At 38.2% G+C, this 23,272-nt stretch overlaps 1 protein-coding gene across 4 annotated transcripts in view; it reads left to right on the top strand.

Moving 5' to 3' along the window:
* The window catches only part of cdk14 (cyclin dependent kinase 14), a 461,964-nt gene that overhangs the window by 132,227 nt on the left and 306,465 nt on the right, over positions 1 to 23,272 (top strand). The gene's annotated exons all lie outside the window — the stretch shown is intronic.

The raw sequence follows: 23,272 nt of genomic DNA, 5'->3' as shown, positions 1-23,272 counted from the left end.
ATTTGCCCAGCTTCTAGTGCAGGCATGAGTGAAATTACCGTAATGACCCAATAAAACCTTTAAAGTGCAATGTCTCAGGTTTCAGAAACCGTTGGAATTTTTCCAATTGCACAAACAGTGAAAGAGTTCGAGCCGTCCAAACTGCATATGCACAGGTTTGAAAGAGTGAAACAGCAGATGAACAGACGTGGTTTACCACCGTTATACTGTTGAACCGACCTGTACATACAGTGCACATTCTGTCAGGTTCACTTTTTTCACGTTGTCAGACCATGTTTCTATCCAACACCTTCATCTCCTCCTTTCCCCATGTGCCACTGTGGCTGGGCTCCCCCTCTTTGAGTCCCTCATCTTCTTTTTGTGGTTACTGGCTGACGATAGCCTGTTTCTGAACCTTAGAATCATCCAGAATCTGAGCTTTTCCATTCTTCAGTCTGGGTGAAGCTTCACACCTGCAGGTTTATTTAGGATCAAACTTAAAAGATCAGAAAGTCTGTCCAGGCAAATGAGTAAAGTACACTGCAGAAAAGGCTGTCTAAGAACAAGAGAAAACACGAAATTTGAGGAAAAAGGTATTCAAAACAAGTCCATGCGGTAAGATAATTTCACTTGACAAGATTTCTTGACTGTTAAATCTAGAAATTAGCATGTCTACAGATGCATGAACACTTCACATAAGAAATGAACACTTAAAACAAGATAAATTATCTAACACTTCTAAATCTAAGTTGTTGTGTTTTTTTTTTTATCTTGGTAAGAACCCAAAAAATTGTAGTTTCGTCGTAACATCCTGGGTTAAAAGATTCACTATGTTTTGGAAAATTGAGAATGATGTTCATGATTGTGTTCAGACCTGAAGGTAGAAGTGCTGACTCTCTGGTATCCATGAACTCTTTTTGCAGTGAATCATACAAATGAGATGAAGGTGTGTGCATTTTGGACAGCCTCTGTGATTCCTCCGTGTTCCATTCACTACTTTCTACTGGCATTGTTTTCTCCAAAGTCTTCACATCAAAAGTAGATGTCAAAGAGTCTGACAGGCTTTGAAGAATTCTAGGAACTGTACTCCGTCACAAACAGAAACTTTGAGCACCCACTGAGATGTGGATGATCGATTGCTGCAGCTAATTATTAATCAAGAAGACATCGCAGTTGTTTTGGAACTGATGCAAAGTTCTTTACTTTGTTGTTGAATGTCATTTTGGCAAAAAAAGACGAATTCAACTGAAGAATCTCATTTTATGTTCTAAGTAGAATGGTCAGTGCAGGTGCTCGTTACACTAATGCTTCACATTAACCCTTTAAAACTGCCATTATAACAGACCGCCCAGGTGTCTTCTGGATAACAGGACACAGTGACCCTCCACCCCCCCCATATCACATCATGTGGCTGTGGCTCAGTTGGTAGAGTGGGTCGTCCAATAACCAAAGGGTTGGCAGTTCGAATCCTGGCTCCAACTGTTCACATGTCGAAGTGTCCTTGGGTAAGACACTGAACCCTAAACTGCTCCCAGTAGAACCAGGCAGCATGGCAGCAGCCGCCCACTGGTGTATGAGTGAACGGGTCCATGTGAGGAACTGTAAAGCGCTTTGGGCACCATGAAGGTGTAGAAAATGCACTAGATAAGTTCAGTCCATTTACCATGGATATGTGCAGTCACTAAGTAAATATGTAAATATCTTTAAACTTTATGCTTAATTTAAGAATGTGTATTTCTACCTGCCTTTCTTTTGCACTGGTGTGTTGCGTATTGCTGCTGTAAACTTAAATTTCCCTATGGTGGGATCAGGAAAAGCATATCTTATCTTATCTTATCTTATCTTATCTTATCTTATCTTATCTTATCTTATCTTATCTTATCTTATCTTATCTTTGCAGTAAAAGTGTCAGAAAATGTCTTTTTTGCCAATTCTTTTGCACCTTTGTTTTCACAAACAGCTAAACTTTCGATATCTGGCCATTAAATATCATTATTAGAAATAATAAATGTTTAAAACTGTGTTTTAGTACACAAGAAAAACAGACTTGAAGTTTTAGCATATTTATTGTCAGAAACAACTAAATGTCCATAATGAAACTTTCTGAAGTTGCAGAAATAAACTTTGATCATGCTTGTTGGTCTTGAACATTCAGTATCCATATTATGGCTTCATATTTTTGCTTATTTCTGTGTGGAAGTCTCTGAAATAGTTCCTTTCTACTTGTAATACAGCCCCACATTGCTGCTGTAAAGTGTTCTCTAGTGTCGAAAAGCTCAGGATCTCAGCTTTTTGATCCCATTTGAATTTTGTGGATAGCCCAAACAGTTCAGGAGTTACAGTAATCTGAATACTGTAAAGTGTAAAAAGCAGAGACACTGCAGTTGTTAAAGGGTTAAAGCAAGTGGTTTCTTTTCAGATGTTTGTCAGTGTTGTAGCTCTTCTCAGTTCTTTACACTGGTCCAGGAACCGGCAGATAACACTGCAAGAGTGTCGAGGAATAAGGAAGCAATGACTTCACATTTTTATTTTTTAGTTAACCTTTATTGACCCAGGCAAGCAATTAAGAGCAGATTCTTATTTACACATGCAGCCTGATCAAAGAGCAGTGGCTGTTTGAGAGGGGGGGGGGGGGCTACAAGTAAAAACAAGGGTAAACAATTACAGAAACCAACAGTTAAGTAAGTACATTACAACAAAAACAGTAGTCGCTTTTTCATTGGACATCTGCACAAAACTTTACCGATATTTACTAAATATAAAAAAACAGAAGTGCGTAATGTCGGTTTTTCCATTAAATCACAAATGCCATGATTTGTTCATTTATTATCACGAGATGACACGAGAAGTCATTCCATAAACATGGAGATGAATGTAAATATGGTGTTTATTTACAGATATATTCATTATTATTATATATTCCCCCTCTATCTCGTACTAAATTAAAAAATGATGTGCTTTCCTGCTGTGTCCACACACACACACGTTTCTTCTTCTTCACTTGTTGTAACGTATGTCAACATCTGGTTTTTTAAGTTAATTCACCTGACTGTAGTTGCGATAAAAGCTCTTTCCATTGCAGTTTTGTGTGATATACCATTTGCACTACGCCCGAAAAACCACCTCTTGCCAGCGCAAAAACTTTTAATCGAAAAATGAGACTTTTGGCGAAATTGTCGTTTTTCCATTTGATGCATTTTTATGCGTAAGTTATATTTGTGCAATTTGAGGGTCAATGGAAAAGCGACTTGTGAGACATGTGAGAAACACTCAACAGGTGCAACAGTCAGCTAACATGTTTTGCAGGTTTTGCTTAAAAACAGTGAGAGATGTGAGGACAGTGAGTTGGATTGTGTTTTGTAGAGTGTTCCAGTCTTCAGCTGAAGCACATCAGAAGGTGACCATCAAACATAAAGTTCTGAACTCATGCTTGTAGACTTCGGTTGGAAAAGGAGTTGGTGTATACTTGTTAACCTCCTTATTACACTGGAAGCCCAGACTTTGTATTTACTAAAACGCTTTAATTACCATGTATTTAAATGTGATTCCATTCCTATAAAATGTTCAGTCTATTCTACTCATTTGTAGACATAGTGGAAAGTATGAAACCGTTTCAGTTGAATGGATTTAAATCCCTCAGTTTTAGTCCTGACCACACCTGTTTTCTCTGTGCAGTGCATTGTGGGTATTGTTCCTGTTGTTGTAAATGTGTTGTTTTTCTGTGCAGGGTTCAGTGGGTTGTGCTGTTAGTGTTTTCTTTTGGACTGAATGTGTGTGTGTCAGTGTGTATTGGCCTTTTTGGGTTTGTGTATTTGTGTACATCTGCAGCAGGAGTCCCAGCCACAGGAACAACTATGGCTTTACTGTGCACATAGGACTGTGCTAATTCTATGTAAACTTTAATGCCTTGCCAAATTAAAAGCTCTTCCTGTACTGGCAAAGTACAGTGAGCTAACTTCCCGCATAACTTCCATCCACGCTACAATATATTAAGTTGAACAGATATACAAAGCAAATCATATTGCAAAAGATTTTAATTGAAATCAACTTGGAATTGAGTCCAATGAACTGATGATATTCAGTCTAATGATTCTAGTACAAAACAACTGACACTGCAACAAATATGAAGTTAAATTCACTTGGCATTTAGTGTGTTGGACTTAAAATAGTAATTCCATTCAAATCGGGCATTTCAGTTTAATTCACTAGTGATGAAACTGCTGGTTCTTTGAAAGGAGTCGTTCAATCAGGAGTCGTTCACTGAAAAGAGTCGTTCAACAGACTGGCTCTGTTATGTTTTTGCATTCTTTTCAAACACCAGTGTTTGAATGACTAAATAGGCTACATGTGATGATTGACATTCCATTTTAAAGGTGTTGAATTGGTGCGGCAGTAAATATTATCTTACTGTAAAAAAGAATGGTTAGTTCAAATGTGTGGGTTAAATCCATGACATGAGAGGTGACATGAGACAAATGATGGAACTGGAGCAAAAACATCCCAGTCCATTCTGTGGACTAGTCTGTAGAAGAAAAATGAAGAAGAAAATAAAACATTTTCTGATGAAAGAACATTTGATTCTCCTCAAAACAAGAACAATAAATGTGTGGAAACATACGGAAAAAATTGCACAAAACACAACTGTGATTAATCACTGTTACTAATAAAAAAAAACAAAAAAACGGCTCTTTACAAAGATTCGGTTCCCATTGTTCATTTCAAAGAGCCATTCAAAAGATTCCATTCATTTGTGAACGTCACATCACTAATATTCAGTCTAATGATTCTATAAAACAACTGACATTGCAACAAATTTTCAGTTAAATTAACTTGGCGTTTAGTGTGTTGGACTTAAAATATCAATTCCATTCAAGTCAAGCACATCACTATAAGACACTCAGGTTTTCATTACTTGTTTCTTTAATTTTTTAAGGTAAGCGGTTTCCTCAAATTTTTAAAGTGAACTCAACTCGTCCGGTCCTCCAGTGTACATTTCCCAGATACCTGGAGTATGAGCTGTAAGCAGTTTATCCACAGATGCCATTGATCTAAACGCTGAACAGCTGATTCAGTTTGAAGCTGCCAAGCCCAGGTCCAGAGGATGTTTCCTGGATGTAATCTTATTGAGAAAAGTGCGCTCAGGCATGTGGGCCGGCTCTGCATGCTGTGTAAATATGAGAGGTGGTTGAAAGCAAAGGTTATCTGCCTCCATATTTACTACACTTTTAGTTTGAGCTGGTCCTCACTGTAGTGGAACCTCTGAGGCGTGTTGTGTTGAGCTTCCTACCTGCGCGTCAGTAAACTCTGCTTCATGTGCTGGCTGTGCTGTCGGCGGACAGAAAGGTGAGGACGGAGCAGCTGGCTTCAGTGTCCTGCACACACACTTATGACAGCAGACATCAGACGCTGTCCCCACAGACCCAGTCAATGATGCACTGAGTGATTCAGATCAAGTAGCTGCAAAATGAAGGTGTTTGCTCAAGTGGCACTCACAATAATGAGTCAACAGCAAATGCCCAATTAGACCTGAAATCCACATCCAGTTAATGCCTTATTGTTATGCTGATTTGGCCTGGACTCGCTATTACGAAAAATCTCAGCATGAGCCAGATATTATAAAGTCTGTTTCATTGTTGGCAGGAAACAAAACAAAATTAGAATGATTTTATTCAACCGCTGCTCACTTTCATTTCAATAATCCATCATTTTAAAGTAGGACTGTGTTTTTGTAATATTTGAAAACAGTTTTTTTAGCTCATGTCATTATATGTGAGGGACATGTTTTACCAAACAGAAGGTGTCTTCAGTTTTAAAGTGGTTTTATGCAGTATTGATATTCCAGCTTCTCACTGGGAACAAATCGACACTATATGTCCACAAACTGTATCAGTCACTGAATAAAGTATAAAGCTCATTATTTCCACACATCTGTATTAGGGTGCCGTCAAACTAAAACTTAGACGTTTATTTTGACAGTTGCTCAAAATAACACTATGTCTGAGCTGATAGTTTACATTATAGCTCTGTTAGCTTAGCTCTTTATATATATAGAAAACAGTCACAGTAAAACCATCAATCATCTGTGTTTTCTGATCGGTTTGTGTTGTCAATAGCTGAACTAAAGATCTGTTTGGAATCGAACAAACAGGGTCAGAACTGTCACAGTTTAGTCTGAACCGTAGTTCACTAGTTTGAATGTTCGGTGGTGGTGGGAGGGGCTGTTTGGTGTGAATTGTCAGCCACGCCTCCCTCAGTCTGCCCCAGAGCAGCTGTGGATACAGACGTAGTTTACCACCACCAGAGTGGGAATGTGAGAGCCAATGAAGAATGGATCAATAATGTAAAAGCACTTTGGGTGCCTTGAAAAGCACTATAAAAATCAAATCTATTATTATTATTATTAGTATTATTATTATTATTATTATTATTAGTATTATCAACAAACAGCAATTTAGCAAAGATAATACCATCCCATAATAACCTTATACCTTCATAAGGGTCATATTCAAACTCACTCGTGTAGAAGACACACTTCCATTTCAGTATCAAACAAGGTTCTAACAGTTTTGGATTTGTCATTAGAGTTTAGTTTTATTTAGTTTTGACTTTTTTTCTCTAATTCAGTTAATATTAATTAGTTTTTAGAGCAGGTTTGCTAGTTTTTATTAGTTTTTGTTATTTTCTAAATGCTTAGTTTTAGTTTTTTTTATATCTTTTCTCTGTGCTCCTATTCAAATCAATCCCAGACAGGACTCTGCTGCTTTAGTCTCCATGTTTCCAGGTAGAGTGGGGACCAGAAGACGACTGGAAACCACAAGTGAACACAAGTGACAAACCCTTAAATATCATACGGTGACAGCAGAGAAAATTGCTTGAGGGAAATAAATCAATTTCATATCAATCCAACACTGGCAAAGATGAAAATGAAGGGAATTTTATCCATAATTTTTATGTTTTAGTTCGTTTTGTAAACACACAGTACAGTTTCAGTTAGTTTTCATTTTTTTCTTTTTCTTATAGTTTTTATTTATCTCAGTTAATGAAAATGTTTGTACAATTCGAGTTTTTGTCATTTCGTTAGTTTTCGTTAACGATAATAACCTTGGTAACAAACTCCATTCTTTTCATTTAGAGCTGAGTCCAGTGGAGAAAACAACCACAGTGCCTCTGGCTTTTATCACCAGCACACTTTCACTGACTGTAAAAGTTGTTTCTACGTGGTTCTCATGCCATCTGGTCACTGTCTGATGCTTTGGTCAAAGCGTTCATTTTCCTCACTATGGAAGACTGGCAGAGGGACTCACCACTCCCTCTAGTGGTCACATAAATCCCCTGTAAATAAGTCCAGTTCATAGAATACATTGGCATCTTTAGCAGCACTTCACACCTCTGTATTCTAAACACTTTTGTGCTTGTTTTTGTTTTTTAAAAGTAGAAATATTGCACAAACCCTTTTAACAAAACAGTGATAAAAAAAATAAAATCTAAATACATCTTTAATATTTCATTTGTTTCTTGTAAAATTGGCCAACAACATTATGAAAATGTAGTAATTTAGGAAGGCCTTTAAGCATTAATAAATGTCTATAAAATTTAAATCCACACTAAATTCATGTCTGGGCCAACGGTGTCTGACTAATTAGCTTAAGTTAACACTGAAAAGTCGAGCAATGGCTCAACCTGCGGCGAGTAAAATCCTTTTTGCCTTCTACTTCCACTATAAGAACGGTAAATTGGCTGCACTCTGGCTGGACTTGCGACCTACCAGCAGGAATGTTCTCACTTTCTGTCTTTAAAAAAGGGGGAAAATTAAACTTGAGTGACGTGAGATAATTTACCTGCTTTTCCAGCCCCTTTTTTGTTTCCAGAAGCTGCACTGACACCAGAGCAGCACTTGATTTACAGGTGACTGAATGAGGAAAACTGCCGCCAGCACTTCTGCGTTACAAGAAAGTCCAAAGTTTCTCTGGTTAGTGAAGTGTTTTCATGCTCAGGTTCCACAGCCTTATATGACAGCTTTTCTAAAGATGAACAAGTAGAAAGTGTCAGGGCTGGTGGAGGGAGCGCAGTCAGCGGGGTGGAGGCTGAGGTGAGGAGCTCTTCTGCACAGCCGCTGTCTGCACGTCTGGAGCCGGAACCACCGGGACGCCGGCCAGTTTAGTCATTTATGTGTCTGTGCTTTCTGTTCTCCTGCGTTCTAATCAAAGGCAATGGCCGGCTGTGCTAATCAGGAGGCTGAAGGCCTGGCTGAGTCACAAGCCTCCACATTTCCCCCTTCACGACGTCGGCTGGACCTCATTTAACCTTTGAACAAGCAGGGAAGTGCATGGATGAAACGGTAGATAGATGGATTATCTAAAACAGCGCTTCTCAAACTTTGTACACTCGAGTACCCCCTGAAACATATGTTTTTAGCCAAGTACCCCTAGCCTGGCCAGCCATCCGCCTTTCTCAATAGTCGCTTTTCCATTGGACATCTGCGCAAAACTTGACCCATATTTACGAAATGTCGAAAAAACAGAAGGCCATAATGTCAGTTTTCCATTAAGTCACAAATGTGATGATTTGTTTATTTATTATTGCCAGATGACACAAGAAGTCATTCCATAAACATGGCGACGAATGTAAATATGTTCATTTACGGATATATTCATTATTATTCTATATTTCCCCTCTATCCCATACTGGATTTGCTGGTGTGTCCACACATCCCGCACCACGGTTCTTTCAAAACTCTTCTTCTTCACTTGTCGTAACATCCGTCAACATCCGTTTTTTTTACTGTCGTGACTCTAGTTGCGAAAAAAGGTCTTTCCATTGCAGTTTTGCCATTCTAACATACCAAATGCACTACACCTGAAAAACCACCTCTTACCAGCGCAAAAACTTTTAATCAAAAAACAAGAGTTGTGGTGAAATTGTCGTTTTTCCATTTGGTAAATTTTTATGCACAAGTTATATTTGCACAGTTTGAGGGTCAATGGAAAAGCGACTAGTGAGAAATCCTCCTGAAATCATGGAGCTTGAATCCAAATGTGAAGGCGGGACTAACAGGCGCTGAGAAAACCAATCAAAGGTAAGCTGGACGTGACGCTTTTATCAGAGAAATTTAAAAATACAGGGTATAATCTGTAATTCAGTCCATATTTTTGAATCACATAAACAAACAACAACAGTCGTAAAGAGATTTGCAGACTTGGAACTTTGACTCTCGACAAAAAGAAACACCCGCCCCCCAGACTTGTGATTGGTCCAGTATAGAACAGCTCGTGCATATTTCACAGTGATCGGCCAGTTCCAGACTGTATGCTCAGTACTGAATACGCTCAGGAAACTGGATGGCTGGACAGGCTGAAGTACCCCCAACTTGCTTCAGCATTTTCATTGAAAAAATGGGGCAAAATTTTTTTCGGTGCTGAAGGTGTTTTTATTTTTAAAACAGTGTAAACAAACTACATATATTTAAGTGTAATATATTAAAAATAACAAATCATTATACGTAAATTTAGCAAAATATAAAGTGAAAAGTGCCCTCTTAGGAAAATAAATGAATCCTTAATGAATAAATGAACCTTTCATCAACAAAAAAAAAAAAAAAACTTAATTACTTAAATAAACTCATCTTGAAAAATATAAAATAGAATTGTTCTTAAAATCTTACCAAAGCTTGGGGGGGGGCCTGTTTTGTCATGCACAGAGCTAGGATTGGCCTGGTACAGTTTCGATATAATGAACCTGAAACTGATGTAATTCACTGATCCCACATCAGACCGCAGTGACTTATCCTCGTACTGAGCCCAACCAGATCACAACACCCTATGATTTTGAGTCAGAAATATGTCATGATGCAATATTAAGCCCAAAGCCAAAATGTTCATCAGTTTCCAGTCTTTTTGTGTCCCAGTAATGGATGAGTAAAACGACCTGGTCCATGAAAGCGTCATGTAGGCGGGGCTGTGGCGTTGTGGTTAGCACTTCCACCTCACAGCTACAAGGTTTAGGTGTTGAATAGTCCTGTTTTCTCTTGTTTCTCCCACCATCAAAAACAGGCCTACAGATGTTCTCCTGAAGATCCACACTTGGTCCCTGTGCCTTTACTGGCTGCTAATGCTAATGCTAATGCTAGGTGCTGTGTGCATTCGGAGGGGTAAAATGCAGACTGAATTTCCCTGTGGGGATAATCAAGTGAGTTTAAGACATTGTGCAACTTCCTGAATTAGCCACTTACTCAGCATGTTGGCAGAACACAGAAAACCCAGTCAGCTTTTCTAGTGTCTTTCTTTACCGCTGCCATATTATCTCTCCAACTCCCACCTCGGTCGCAGACCAGAATGAACCTTTGCTTTGAGCGATTTGTGTGCGCTCAGCCGAGGATTATTTATGAAATAAAGAAGCAGAACTTTTTAATGCTGCTCTACAATTACCGTAGAGCGTCTCGGAGGTCCTTAACAGAGCGTGCTATGTTCTTGAGTGTAAGCAAACACTGTTGGCATCACATCAGACTCAACAGACGCTCCCAGCATAATGTTATTTCATATCTATAATTTAAGGGAATCAGTTGCTTTGAATTGGACTGCACCTTGTTGACAGTGTTCGTAGTTCCATGTTGACAAAAGCCGGATGTTTTGATTTTAGGAATGTTTCCTCAGTTGGTTTATTCTAGGGATGCACCAAACTGACTTTTTCATTTCCGATGCCGTTACCGATGCTGGGGCCGTGCCTTTTGGTCGATACCTGATAACGATCCGATATTGTTGATTTAAGAAGCTCCAAGCCGTACCTGGTGTGGTCAGGCTGAAATACCTGTTATGACTAATTTATTTAAGTTCAGAGAAAACCAGGCAATTCATGTTGGTTTAAGTTTACACTAAAAGGATGCATTATTTATTTGTTTTCCGATATTTCAGTTGATTGTTAATAGTAAAAGAGAGTCATAACAAAGCTGATAATTCCTAAGAGAGCACACTTTAATTTAAGTAATGTCAGGAAGGGCTTTAATTTTGAAGTCTGTCGAAACAGGAAGTACCTTTAGGTTGTGTTGACAAAAGAAAAACAACTTTACACATTAAAGATGTGGAGTACCAGTTACCTGTTTGTGTTCTGTAGCTGCAGCACGTTTTATCATAAACGCTCAGTTTGAGAAGAAACCCACCGGGTCATTAAACGCCCAAACTCCAGCTCTACATCACAGACCCTGTAGTTCACGCCACGTTGTCTGTCTGTGTTTGCAACAACTCCACTCAGCTCTCAGCAGGCATGACGTAGCCCATGTCGCAGATATTTAAAGAAAACGGTCTTACTGATCGGTTGCTTTTACAGATTCCTGATCCAGATAACATGTTGATATTGGGGCCGATATCTAATACTAATATCAGATTGGTACAGCCTTAGTTTATTTTCCATTCAGGCACTTTTTTATGTAGTTTTGGTCCATTTTATTCATGCAGACAGCACAAAAGTTGAACCCAAATACAAGCTTCATTAGTATATCAGAAAACATATTTGCTTTCTTCATATTTACATCCAGGGGCTTTCCAAACATATCAATGAACCAACAAATTAGCCTCGTTAAGACGCTGCCTTCATTTCACAGATTCACAACACCCTCAAGGATGTAATTAATCTGTTCTTTTTCTGTTCCATTAAAGGAGACATGGTTAAGACATAGTACACTGTACATAAATGCTGAACCGGACATATAGAAGCATTTTTCTTTCCAGTCGTTTATGTGTTGGAACTGAAGCATCTTCTATCTGGGGCATCAGTTGGCTGATGGGATATTTTATTCCACCATGGACTGTATGTTAATTAAGACTTGCATCCACAATATCTTAAGGCTGGCGTTAAAATGCCCAAAGAGGAGGAAGTCTAGAGCCACTGCAGAAAAAAATAACAAAAATGCATTTACATATTTTATTTAGCTGCTGCACTTAATGAGAGTGACTTGCAGAGAGAAGTCACATTGGCTTTGACTTGACGCCAGCAGAACTCAAGGATATGGGAAACGAGCTGTCGCTAGCCCTGTGCCAAAATGGAACTTGCAATATTTCAACCTAAAATAACTTCTATTAAAAGTCATGGATTAATAAATCACATTCAAGTAAACCTGCACGGGGACAAAAATTTTCATCAAGGTTAATGGCTTCACTAATATGTTGTGCAAGTCACTGCCAAGCTACGACTGATACAGGACTGGATGTGTACGTTATAGAACACCCAAGTGAAAGGGAAAGCTCAAATCGAGCTTTTTCACACCAAACCATGAAACAGAACTGGGGTGAAGCTTGCTCAGTTGTAAAGATAAGGATGCTAATCCTTCAGAAACAAGATAATCTCGCATTATTTACCCTAGTTAGAAATTAGCTTCAGCAGCGTTCACTGATCTGCCATAAGATTCTGACCGCTGACAGACAAAGTAGCATAAATGTTGATTATCTCAGACCAGTGGGAGCTGTTAGTGGGTGGGATATGTTAGGCAGCAAGTGAACATGTAGACATTAAAGCTGATGTGTTGGAGAACTGGCAAGAATAGAGATCTGAGCAACTTTGACAAGGGAGACACTGTGATGGGTAAGTCAGTGGGTCAGAGCATCTGTAGAGCTTGTGGTTCATTCCTAGTGTAAAGTGGTCAGTCGCTCCAAAAGTATCTAAAGAACAACCAGGTCTCAACTGATCCAGCATCTATGGGATCAGAACATCTATGGGATCAGAACATCTATGGGGGCGGTCATGGCTCAGGTGGTTGAGTGGGTCGTCCAATAACTGAAGGGTTGGCGGTTTGAATCCCACTCTATTCTAGTCAGTCCATTGTGTCCTTGGGCAAGACACTTCCCCCTCCTTGCCTCCAGTGCCACTCACACTGGTGTATGAATACGTATGAATGTTTGGTGGTGGTGGGAGGGGCCGTAGGCATGAATTGTCAGCCACGCTTCTGTCAGTCTGCCCCCCCCCCCCCCCCCCCAGAACAGCTGTGGATACAGATGTAGTTTACCACCACCAGAGGGAGAATGTGAGAGTGAATGAATAATGGATCAATGATGTAAAGCGCTTTGGGTGTCTAGAAAAGAGTTATGTAAAATCTAATCCATTATTATTATTACCAGCGCTCTAATATTGTGGGGGTTCACTTCTGTAGACAAAACATCTCTGACCTGAGGTCTAGACTCCAGCAGACCTGTGAAAGTGCGCTGTGGTATCTGGACCAAGACATTAGCAGCAGATCCATGAAGTCCTGGAAGTAGAGAGGTGGGGTCTCAGTGGATGGGATTATTTGTCCAGCAGCGTCCACATTAGGCAAGGCAAGAGCGGCATTTGGCCATTTGGAGAGCAGGTAGACCAAACATGCCTGTTCAACTCTAGAATAAAAACCATACTCCTCTACGGATCTGAGACGTGGAAAACAACAAAGAGTCTCCTGAACAAGCTACAAGTCTGAGCCTTAACATCAGATGGCCGGTTAAAATAAAAAGCTGTGGGAAAGAACCAAACAAGCTGCACTAGAAGTGGACTCACAGGATGGAACATGGGCTTGGATTGGACACCCATTGTGCAAACCATCACAGGTCAAGTCCTGCAGTGGAACCCACAGGACAAACATGGAAGAGGAAGACCAAGGAACACCTGGTGGAGTGTCACAGCTGAGCAGGATCTGGAGAGAGAGACTGGCACAAGACAGGAGGGGGTGGGGTTGGGGGGGGGGGGGGGGTATGGTCAGTGGCCAATGCTGTTAACAGGCTTAAGTAGTAGTAAGTAGATCCACAGTGGTTCAGTTGTCCTGAGATTGTCCATTTTTGGTCAGCACTAACCACTGCAGACCAGGAACACCCAACAGGACCTACAGGTGTGGAGATGCTCAGACTGTTACGACATAGCCCTGGTCAAAGTCACACAGTTTTTTATGTTGCTCATTTTGCTGCTTCCAACTCGTTGACGTTCACTTGTAACCCGATATCTCCAACTCAGTAAAAGGTTCCACTGGAATGAAATAATCAGTATTATTACCACTGCTCCTGTCAATGGTTATGAAGTTATGGTTGATCACAGCTGACGTCATGTGTAAAAAGTTAGAAAAAAAGATATTAACAGAATGGACTTGGGGATTTAATGGCCCATGTTTTCTGTTTACATACAGCACATGTGGACCAGTGAAAGTACAGGTAGTCTTTAGTATGCTAGTGCTGTAGCAGATACATGTGGTTTGGTGCTGTAGTATTGTTGAGTAACACTTTTTGGTCTGCCAGATATACTTTAGAACACAGCGGACTACAGAAACTGATGAGTACTTACAGTTTTTCAGTTGCATTTACACTGGATCTCTATAGATGATCTGTCCGTCGACCTGTATGATGTTAATATGTGAATGTTTTGACAGAATTATCATAAAAATGCCAGAAATGTTGACTTGGATATAAAGTGATGAATACTTTTGAGTGAATTCCTCCAAATTTGACCCATGTTTTCAGTTTGACTCGAGGATGAAATGATTAGACACTGACACCCAAGGTCAAAGGTTAAGATCGTTGCGACGTCGAGATTGTTTCCATTCCCGCCTGTACTGGAGCAGACTGGGATGCAAATGTAGGTGACATGTTTGATTGAACACATGGTTGTTGTTATTGTCAGAAATACCTATAGGAGTTTAAACTTGGTGGAGGGTGAAAACTCTTTCTCTTTAAATGTGAATTTCTTCTTCTCTGTGCTGTTTATTGCTTCTGTTGCACTTTGAAGGTCACCTGAACACCTGTTGCTTCAGTAATGTGTTGATGTCAGAGGACAATGTAAAGAAACAAGAAAAGGCTGAGAAAATGAGCTTCTGGAGTCGGTCTTGGTTTGGTTACAGAAAAAGGGAACATGCAGTGACTTTCCAGATTGCATATTACATACAATAGCCATCTTTTTTCATCTTTCATATTCACGTTTTGGTAAATATTCTCACTTTTTACACCTTGAGAGGCTTGCATGAGCAAGTAACACAATCATAATGTGTTCTGACTGTATATGATTCTAACTGTAGTAGGGATGGAACCATTACCGGTATAATGATAAACGGCGGTAAAATCACAGACGGTTAGTATTAGCGTTTAAATTCTAATTCTCATGATAACTGTGTTTGATTAACACACTTTTAGAGGAAAAAACACCTACGTAAAGATCTGCTTTTATGTCAAATATTTGAGTATAGTTTTAATTTATTACAGTTTTAATTTTCTATATCTAATATTTGGAACCAATGTTCACTTTTAAAGTCTGTGAAAAGGTTCGTTAAACATCTGTGTGTTATCTATGCAATAAATTATATACATTTTTCAAATCAGATTTTATATTTTTTGGGTGTTTTTTGTCCTTTTGTGTTTTTATAGTAGGTTAAAGTGAAAAAATAATAGACAGATGATCTAGATGAAGTTGTGCTGAAAAAACAGATCCCAAACATTTGTTTCTATAGTATATAAAGGCCAAATCAAAAGGACTGAAAAACAGACAAAATAGACTCAGACCACTAAGGGTTAATATGTGAATGGTTCTGACACAGAAGGGACAGTGGGACTGGTATTATATTACTATTTTAATACAACTTGGTTAAATTCTTTCAGTGTGTATTAGTACTTTTTGAACATTTTGAGCTCAATTTCTACAATACTGTGATAATAATGAGAACTGTGATAATTTTGGTCACAGTAACTGTGATCTGAAATGTTCCACTGGTTCCATCCCTAAACTGCAGATGAGTCTGAAACAGAAGCTGGTGGTACTTTGCTTTTGTGTCTGGTGTACAGCTGAAGCAGCTCAGTTATCAGGGGTAGGACGTATCCTGATGCATGATCAGAGATCAACCAGGGCTGATTCCAGTGGAATGTCATCACAGTGAAATGTCTTAACTCTCCATCAGCTCTACTCCTGATAAACTCACTCAGACATTATCTGATCAGCTCGTCTTCTCTTTCAATCCGCCCGTCTTCAGTTGAAATCTCTTTCAGCAGTCACTGACCAAGACATCACACAAAGCGCTGCTCTGTTTGAGGAGACACCAGCAAAAGCAGCTAAATTTAGTGCGCGCACACACACCATCTGCCTTTCAAAAACTCTCGAACAAAGGCTTGTGCGTTTGCGACACCACGGTTGGGAGGAGGATGAGGTGTTTTTTCCAGCCTCCCCTCTGGTGTATCGTCTTGCTATCATCTTGAGCCCAGAATGATGAGCCCAGGCAAGACGATAGCCCTGCTTTGTCTGAGTGAAAAACAAATGCATTCACGCAGTGGGTAAGCCCTGAATGTGGCCAAGTTAACATGGCTGATAGCCTTGAGTTAGCCGAGCACAAAAGTAGGCTTTTATGGCTGATTGGTCTTTTATGGCCTCTGTGGATCTTGTCATCGTTCAGGCTAATGTCATCAGTAGCTACTCCTCTGGAGATAGTTGCATTAGTCTGCGCCTGCCTGCTGCGTTAGTGCCTACCCACTGCATTATCGTATGACAGCTCCAAGATAAGATGAATCCTATGCAGTCCCTGTAGGGTAATGGGGTCACTGCAGCAGGACGCAATAACTGACACATAGAAAACAGCGCCCTTTATCACAGGTGGTTTCTGTTTGTGCATGTGAGTGTTGGTTTAATAGAAACGGGCTGGGGTTGTGGATGAGAATAGTGATTAAAGAGGTTGTCCTTCACTAGATCAATATGGTGTAATTGCATCCGTGGCGGGTTTTCCCTGTCTTGTCGGGGCGTTTCTGTCCTGGAAACAGAAAAGCCAGATGTAGCAGGGCAACCAGCTGCCATACAGCAGCAGGCCCAGTTAGCATCCCCATCAGCGGTGCCCACAAAAGCCCGTTAAAGACCATGTTTCTGTTCGAACATTTTAATCAAAGCTGTGGTATATTTTTTAAATAATTTATGGAACGCGCTGTGTTCACATGGTGGATCGTTCTTGTACAACCAACGGTGCACTGATCTGACTAACAAGTGTATCACAGCCTGGTGCATGCTGCAGCTCTGTTCCACGGAGCCCAGTGGAGTTGTGGGAGAGCCATGCTGTTGCACCGGGTGGTATGTCCTCTCATTACCGCAAACACACAAACTGTCATTTACTTTCAGTCGCACACACTGTGTCTGGCAAGTTTTGCAATTTAAGCAAAAAAAAAAAAAAAAATCTTGAATTAAGCAAAAAAAATCTTGAATTGAGCAAAAAAAAAAAAAAAAAAATTGAATTAAGCAAAAAAAATCTTGAATTAAGAAAAAAAAATCTTGAATTGAGCAAAAAAAAAAAAAAATCTTGAATTAAGTAAAAAAAAAAAATCTTGAATTGAGAAAAAAAAAAAAAAATTGAATTAAGCAAAAACAAATCTTGAATTAAGAAAAAAAAAATCTTGAATTGAGCAAAAAAAAAAAAAATCTTGAATTAAGCAAAAAAAACCAAACTTGAATTAAGCAAAAAAATGTATTCAATTAAGCGAACAAAAAAATCTTGAATGAAGTGAAAAAACTGGTGCCTGCTGCAGCTGTGTTCCATGGAGCCCAGTGGAGCTGTGGGAGAGTCATGCTGTTCCACCGGCGGTATGTCCTCTCATTACCACAAACACACAAACTGTCATTTACTTTCAGTTGCACACACTGTGTTTTGCGAGTTTTATCTTTTACTAGAAACCAGTGAGCTTTGAACTCGGTGCCTAAGATGCAGAATTCAGAGACTATTAAAAAGATGGAGTAGTATGAAAGAACCAGGATGCTTTGTCCACAAGGAAACATTTTCTGTGTATTTCTGCCTCTGGTCCACATGTAAACAGTGTTTTATGTCACTGAAGTCGAGCTTTCTCTAAATTGCCTCCAAACTGAAAATTTTGAAATACTCCGTTTTGTGTTTAACTGTGTGGAAGGGGAAGAAACTGGAAAACAATGGCGTCAGAGCCCAGTTTGTGCATGTTTATGTTGGTTTAGTGATCATGCACCTGTCGTAGATGGTGATCAGCTCCGACACATTTGGAAGCACACCTCTGTACGGTGTTGTGGAGATATCTATATCCTCCTGAGACCCAAATACAAGTTTAGGCTTTTTTACATTAAATAACTGCTTTTATTGGAAACAACACAATGCAACAGTTATTTCGGATGCTTTTTTTTTTTTTGTGGATTGTCCTTTGCAGTGGACAGCGTTTATTTATTTATTTATTTATTTTCAGTAAAGTTGTGAAATTCTTATCCCCTAAAGAGGACAAAAATGCATTGCTGGGTCTCTGGATATAACATACAGAAAAAGTGTCAAGTGAACTAACACTTTTAAGTTAACACAAACTTAACTGTCATTGTCGCTCCACTTCATGCCAGACTAAAGCCTCTGCATCTGCTACGTTTAACATGAGCTGAAGGTCGACAGGTTTTCTGAACATTTAGACTTAGACTTTGTCATTTCAGATTTGACATCAGAAGTTAAACTTCGATGCAGTTGGCTCAGCGGGCAGCAGCAATAAAATACAAACAGCACTATTTATACAGGATAATACATACAACATAGAGTAGATATGTTTCTGAAACTGTAGAAGACAGAAGAAAAATGCACATGAACAAATGTGTGACTATAAAAAACTATGGTTCTCTAAAAAGATTAAAACATTTCAGGACTGTATATTTATAGCATTTAATAGTAAGTTTTGTGTTCTTATGTGTACAGATATATGTTGTAAAACAAAGGTTGAGAAAGGAGAAAATACCAGTTTAGAAAAAAATACAGCCTGTCTGTGTTAGTCTGAACGGTTCCAGAAACTGTTTGAGGGACAGTTTACTTCTTCAGCTGTGCACTGCAAAAATCTAAATCTTCCCAAGTGTATTTTTCTCATTTCTAGTCCAAATATGTCATCACACTTAAAATCAGACAGAATCAGCTGAAGAGGAACTTTTCAGTCAGATAGAAGAACTGATTTATAGACAATCGATCTGGAAAATCTGATTTACACTAATCTGACCAAGATCATTTTCACTTGTTCCATTGGCAGATGTTTTTGCTTAATTCAACATTTTTATTTTTTTTATTTTTTTTTTGCTTAATTCAAGTATATATGTTTTTTTTAAATATATATTTACTGGCATTTTTCACTTTCACAACCGTTGCAATATATATCTGTACACATAAGAACACAAAAACTTACTACAAAATGCTATACATGTATAGTACTGATTTATTTAATTTTTTAATCAGAGAACCATAGTTTTTTATATTCACACATATTTTTTATATGCATATTTATATTATCTTCTATTTGAGAAATGAAAAACTACACTTGGTAAGATTTAGATTTTTGCAGCGTTTATGTCCAGTTTACTGCATCTTCATCATCATTAACTACTACTGATGTTTGACAAATACTGTACAAAGGACTTGTATTACTGAAAGAAATAAAAACTCTGTCTTACTTCTCTTCATGCTTCTATGGTCCTGAAAGAGACACATCACCTACTTTTCATGTTTCACATGTTTCTGGTTATTCTTACTCGTGCTAATAATATAATAATGATACATACCAGATAAACTGATGCCTGGATAGATCCATGGACATTTTCATAAACATCAATTAAAGGAATGAAAATAGAGCAGTGTTTGGATTGCAGTCGTGCTAGAGCTTCTATTTCCAGTCATCAGAGGGAGGGTAGATTATAGTGTCGACTGTCTTTTCCTTTCCTTGTGTCTTTCTATCTATAGATTGACGTGATCATCTGGAGCTGAGGATCATCTGTAGATAATCTCCTCTAATGTAAATCACTGCAGAATGTACTGTTCTATTTCCATCGCATGCAATGGCTGCTTTGGAGAAATAATTAGAACTCTACGCTTATAAATGTCGATAATTTTGTGAAGGTCAGCAGGACATGTGGAGTCGGCCTGGAGGTTGAATCCCGTGTGGAGACTCTTAGAAGATTGGATGGAAGTCTAGGGTTCAAGCATCAATGATCAGGGTCTTTTCCAGCTCAGAAATGATGTAAACGGCCTTAGCCTTCCAGTGTCTCCACCCAGGCCTGTGCGTTCAGAGCCCACCAGTCTCCAAGGTTATATCCATCTGAGCTGCGTAAAATTCATCAAGTGTTTCCCATCCGGATTATTCTCGCAGGACATCAATAATACGAGCCCGTCAAGTTTTCGGTTTGTTTTGTCTGGATCAATTATGTGCGACGTCCTCTGAATGTCTTTATTTGTCTTGGGGGCATCACTCTGCTGCTTCCACCTGACGTTACGGCCCATCCCCCCTCTTTCAGTCCGTCAATACTTCACTCCGTTTCAGCTTGATTGTCCCACTCAGGGTCGCCGTGACAACAAAGCATCAGAGCGTCGATCGTGACCTTTTCCTCCTCGGGGATCTTCCACGTCCTCGTGGGGGATCTCCGATGTCTCCCCGGCTAACGACTCTTACAGAGCTAAAGACCGCTGCAGGTTCACAGGATTACTGTAGGACTGGGTTGTTGGCTAATGACCAGTGCTGGGAGGAACACATTACAAAAGTAATGCATTACACTAACCCACTGGTTCCAACCTTTTTTGACTCCTGACCCCATTTTAACATCACAGACATTCAAAACAGAGACCTTTTTTTGCTAAAATTAATTTGTTTTTGATCATGTAATAGTTTTCTATACTAAGTTGCAAATAAACATTAATTTTATTTGACATTTAGTCTATATAATGTCTATTATTGTGGACATTTAGTCTATATAATGTCTGTTATTGTGGACATTTAGTCTGTATAATGTCTATTATTGTGGACATTTAGTCTGTATAATGTCTGTTATTGTGGACATTTAGTCTGTATAATGTCTATTATTGTGGACATTTAGTCTGTATAATGTCTGTTATTGTGGACATTTAGTCTGTATAATGTCTATTATTGTGGACATTTAGTCTGTATAATGTCTGTTATTGTGGACATTTAGTCTATATAATGTCTGTTATTGTGGACATTTAGTCTGTATAATGTCTGTTATTGTGGACATTTAGTCTATATAATGTCTGTTATTGTGGACATTTAGTCTGTATAATGTCTATTATTGTGGACATTTAGTCTATATAATGTCTGTTATTGTGGACATTTAGTCTGTATAATGTCTGTTATTGTGGACATTTAGTCTGTATAATGTCTATTATTGTGGACATTTAGTCTGTATAATGTCTGTTATTGTGGACATTTAGTCTATATAATGTCTGTTATTGTGGACATTTAGTCTGTATAATGTCTATTATTGTGGACATTTAGTCTATATAATGTCTGTTATTGTGGACATTTAGTCTGTATAATGTCTATTATTGTGGACATTTAGTCTATATAATGTCTATTATTGTGGACATTTAGTCTATATAATGTCTGTTATTGTGGACATTTAGTCTGTATAATGTCTATTATTGTGGACATTTAGTCTATATAATGTCTGTTATTGTGGACATTTAGTCTGTATAATGTCTATTATTGTGGACATTTAGTCTATATAATGTCTGTTATTGTGGACATTTAGTCTATATAATGTCTATTATTGTGGACATTTAGTCTATATAATGTCTATTATTGTGGACATTTAGTCTATATAATGTCTGTTATTGTGGACATTTAGTCTGTATAATGTCTATTATTGTGGACATTTAGTCTATATAATGTCTGTTATTGTGGACATTTAGTCTGTATAATGTCTATTATTGTGGACATTTAGTCTGTATAATGTCTGTTATTGTGGACATTTAGTCTATATAATGTCTGTTATTGTGGACATTTAGTCTGTATAATGTCTGTTATTGTGGACATTTAGTCTGTATAATGTCTGTTATTGTGGACATTTAGTCTATATAATGTCTGTTATTGTGGACATTTAGTCTGTATAATGTCTATTATTGTGGACATTTAGTCTGTATAATGTCTGTTATTGTGGACATTTAGTCTATATAATGTCTATTATTGTGGACATTTCGTCTGTATAATGTCTATTATTGTGGACATTTAGTCTGTATAATGTCTCTTATTGTGGACATTTAGTCTGTATAATGTCTATTATTGTGGACATTTAGTCTGTATAATGTCTATTATTGTGGACATTTAGTCTGTATAATGTCTATTATTGTGGACATTTAGTCTGTATAATGTCTATTATTGTGGACATTTAGTCTATATAATGTCTCTTATTGTGGACATTTAGTCTGTATAATGTCTATTATTGTGGACATTTAGTCTATATAATGTCTCTTATTGTGGACATTTAGTCTGTATAATGTCTATTATTGTGGACATTTAGTCTGTATAATGTCTATTATTGTGGACATTTAGTCTATATAATGTCTCTTATTGTGGACATTTAGTCTGTATAATGTCTATTATTGTGGACATTTAGTCTATATAATGTCTCTTATTGTGGACATTTAGTCTGTATAATGTCTATTACTGTGGACATTTAGTCTATATAATGTCTATTATTGTGGACATTTAGTCTGTATAATGTGTATTATTGTGGACATTTAGTCTGTATAATGTCTATTATTGTGGACATTTAGTCTGTATAATGTGTATTATTGTGGACATTTAGTCTGTATAATGTGTATTATTGTGGACATTTAGTCTATATAATGTCTATTATTGTGGACATTTAGTCTATATAATGTCTATTATTGTGGACATTTAGTCTATATAATGTCTATTATTGTGGACATTTAGTCTGTATAATGTGTATTATTGTGGACAGAGGCAGTAAATCCAGGTGTAGATTACTGCACAAAGGCTCAGGATCTGTCCAGTCAGTCCAGCTGGGATTTACAACATGATTGATGTGATTTGAACATGTAAAATGTTGAAAAAAGTGCAAGTGTTACTCACTGAGCTTTTCCTCCACATGTACAGTACTCTGGGGTGCAAATTTCGGTGCCCCAAGGCTCTCCTCTCTCTTTTATATGGGGGTGGGGGGGTTCTACTGTGCACGCACTATTTATGATGAGAGTCTGTGTGTAACTCAGAAGTAATACAGGACTCATTACAATTCCAAGACAGTAATATTGTAAAGTAATGAATTAAATAACAGTAACAAGTAATCTGTAATGTATTACAGTTTGGAAGTAACTCACACAACACTGCTCTCTTCAATGTGCATGCAACTAAAAATCTGTTCTTTTTTTTTTTTTTCATGTTTTTATTGATGTGTATGCGAGAAAATGAACAGTCCATGCCAACAGCATGGCACACTGATAATAAAATAAAATACAATACAATAAAAGAAATAAATTAAAATAAATTAAAAAAACACAAAACAAAAGGGAGGGGGAAGGGAATTACATTGTCTCAAAAAAATC

This window comes from Sphaeramia orbicularis, chromosome 16 (assembly GCF_902148855.1).
Source record: "Sphaeramia orbicularis chromosome 16, fSphaOr1.1, whole genome shotgun sequence".
Taxonomy (NCBI): Eukaryota; Metazoa; Chordata; class Actinopteri; order Kurtiformes; family Apogonidae; genus Sphaeramia; species Sphaeramia orbicularis.
Note: the sequence above shows the minus strand (reverse complement) of the source record. Positions and strands in the feature narration are given on the sequence as shown.